Genomic DNA, 3,372 nt, shown 5'->3' on the forward strand with positions numbered 1-3,372 from the left:
GCTTTGGAGCCACTTTTTGTCTAAGCCTCTTAATGGCGCCTTTTAATTTGTAGGAGGCAAGCTATATAAATGATAGGTATAAAATAGAAGAACTAGAATACATCAGCAGATTTTAATACTAGTATGTTATAATGCTGTCTTTTCTATGGTGTAGAATCTTTATTTCTGGTAAGGAATGTCTCAGGCCTAGAAATCTATGAAATTGCTTTGGGGACTTCTGTGTGTGTGTTTGGTATTTTTATGTTTATTAGCTGCATGTGAATTTTTCATGACTTTGAGGGTTTTTTTTTCTTTTTTTCTTTTTTCCTAAGAGGCTTTGGAATGAGTTCCAATTTGTGGTATAAATACAGGCTTCTTGTTTTAGGAAGCATCACTTACACTCTGAAGCCTTTAAACTCTGAAGATAATTGTTTCAGAGTTATTTCAAGCACTTGGGCAACTTTGAAAACCAGACTTGGGTTGTGGGAACAGTTGACAGAGTTCTGAAGAGATGCCATTGGTTTTCTTCTGCTCTCTCCCTTTCTTATGTTTACTGTACAACCTGCCCAAGGCGATTCCTGTGATTGTGCAGGCGCTAGCCATTTCCTTCTCCTGTAGCCATCTTTTCAGTTATGTTCAACTCCTGAAGTTCCAGAACACTCAACAGCTTCCTCTAATGATATACGTTTTGGTTCATTTCTCACATGTGAAGCTTTAGGACCAAATTGTTAGAAAGCAACAGATTTACCAGTCATTTCAAGTAGGTTTATTGACTTTCTGAACACACAGCATGATTCTGAAGGATACTATTATATGTTTTATATATAAATAATTACTGTTTATGGTATAGGCATTGAATATTTAGAGAACCATTGTTAATTTGAAGGCTAGCAATCTATTCAGTAAATAAGGAGCATCAGGTTGACTTGAATAAAAGCACTCTGACCACCAGGTTTGCTAGTTTGCAGAAACTACCTGAGTCTTTTCTCTCTCACATGAAGTTTTGTAAAGTTGATATGTTATAGTGGAAAATAACATACAGATTAAACAAAAAAATTAATTGCTGACTCTCTTTTTTCAAGAATGTAGCTGGCTGTCTTTAAGAAAGATGAGATATCCAGATAGTCTTCTGAATTCTTTGACTTTGTTTTTCTTTCTAGATTTTGGTGTCTAAATAATTTTGGACATTTTAAAATTATTCCTTGTTTCTATCTTATTCACAAATCTGATAACACTTGACTTGCCTTCTGTAACCTATTTATTTCAAGTCTTCATATTTCTTTGGGAAGAAAGTAAATCTGCTGGCCCGCTGACTTTGAAAAGTCTGAATAAAATTGGAAAGGCCGGTAAAGTTAGGAGAACTGAAGAGCTAAACCGTTCTAATATACAATTTGTATTACAGTTGGTATCATGGGAGGAAAAAGTAAAATTATACTTAAAGAAAAGCAGCTTTTTACAGGCAACACATTACTCTCTTTTGAAATTCAGTAGTGATCTTGTCAGGTGTGTGGCTGAATTTGGGTATATTTGTGGTTTTTTTCCAACATTGAAAATAAATTTAGTCCTGCCCTTTTTCTTAAAATAGCTCTGAAATTTTGGACTATTACTTAAAACATGAATACATGATCACAGTAGAACTTAATCATAAGATGAAATCGTGCAGTATTTATTGATAACCCTAACATCTGGGGTAAATGTTTATGCTCCTACCCAGATCTGTGTTGAATGGAAACAGATTGTGTGATTGAAAAGGAGAATTCGACAGTTAACAGTTGACATTTTTAAGATTAATGTTTAGAAAGCTTTACACCTGTTTACAATTTGAGGACGAAAAGGCAGTCTTCATTTTTCTTACGTTTGATGAAAACTGGCTTAAGATATTTGTAAATATAATCAAGAGCAAAACTGCACAAACTTGCACATGGAAAAGTGCAGCAAGTTACTTTGATTGCAGTGAAAACATCTACTGTTCTAAAAAATGAAAACTGAAGACTTAGATGAATTTTCAAGTGAACCAGTTGTTGAAATTATCGGAATTAACTGAGCCAAAGTGATTGTGCATTCTTCATCTATTTAGTTAGCACTTTGTATCATTATATACAGTTTACAATCCATGTATAACTTGTAGCTACAAACATTTTGTGCCATTAAAGCTCTCACAGAACTCTTTCTGTCAGTACGTTATTTTACGTCCCGTGTGTTGCCTGGGAGTTAGGGGGAAAGGAGACCTCACCTGTCTGCACACACGTTTTCCATAGTTGAGTTCCTCCAATCCTAGAGGGACTGCCAGTGCGCCAGTCACATAGGAGTGGATGATATTCCTGCCCTCCTGAGGCTGCCACACTCAGGAGACAGCCACCACGCGATGTAATTATCATGTATGAGGCACAGTGGGGCCATGACCGTCAGAGCATTTGTTCTGCCAGAGGGCGTCAGGGCTCACAGAGGAGGGGGTCTGTTGTAGGATGAGTTAAGTGTTCAGCCAAGGGAATTACAAGCATGCCTGTGGCTGACACACGTGAAAATACATTCCGGAAATAACGAAGCTCACTGTGGCTGGAAAACACGGTGGGTAGAGAGGACACCGAAAATGTAGTGAAGTGTTGAACCAAACTGAAGTTTACATGGCCTCGGTGGTTGAACTTATTTGGATAGTCATTGGGTTACTTTTGAGGGGTTTATTTAAAGCAGGGAAACGCTTGAAGACTTAAGTTGTAGATGGTTATGAAACAGGGAAGCAAAGAGAACCAGAGGCCAGGAGACCCGTGAGTTCTCTGAGGAAGGAATAGGAGCCTTTCCTCAGCTGTAACCCTAGGGATGGGAAAGGTGGACCGGGGTAGATTCGGAAGACAAAGCCGAGTCAGTGGTAAGGAGATGGTTGAGAAAGGAAGAAGGCATGTGACATTAATGTGACGATGCCATTAACTGAGAAGGTGAGGACCAGAGGAGGAATGGAGTGGTAGGGGGAGAGAAAGATGATTTCAGCTTTGAATACATTTGACCTGGTTTGAACATAACCAGCAGACACTTCTTAAACAGAACTAGAACTCGGGAGGAAAGTCTGGAGTGGAGATGGAAACACGTTGTATTTGAAGATTTGGCCATGAGGGCAGATGAGAGAAGTCGGCAAAGTAGTGGGGTAGGGCAGCATTTGAAGATCGAGCAGACGAGGAGCTCGAAAAGGTGAGCGATGTAAATAGTGCGGTAGGAGAACCCCTCCTCCCCAAAAAGAGGTGGTAACCAGTCCTGTCCAATTCAGTGGTTAAAGAGGGTGAATTGAAGGGTAGCTTTTGAACTGGGCAGTTGCATCACTGCTGATCTTTGCAAGAGCATTTCTGTCGGAGCAAAAGAGGGGTCCCAGGTTAAACTGAATTGAGTCAACGAATGAATAGC

This window comes from Hyperoodon ampullatus, assembly GCF_949752795.1.
Source record: "Hyperoodon ampullatus genome assembly, chromosome: 6".
In the NCBI taxonomy this organism is placed as follows: domain Eukaryota; kingdom Metazoa; phylum Chordata; class Mammalia; order Artiodactyla; family Ziphiidae; genus Hyperoodon; species Hyperoodon ampullatus.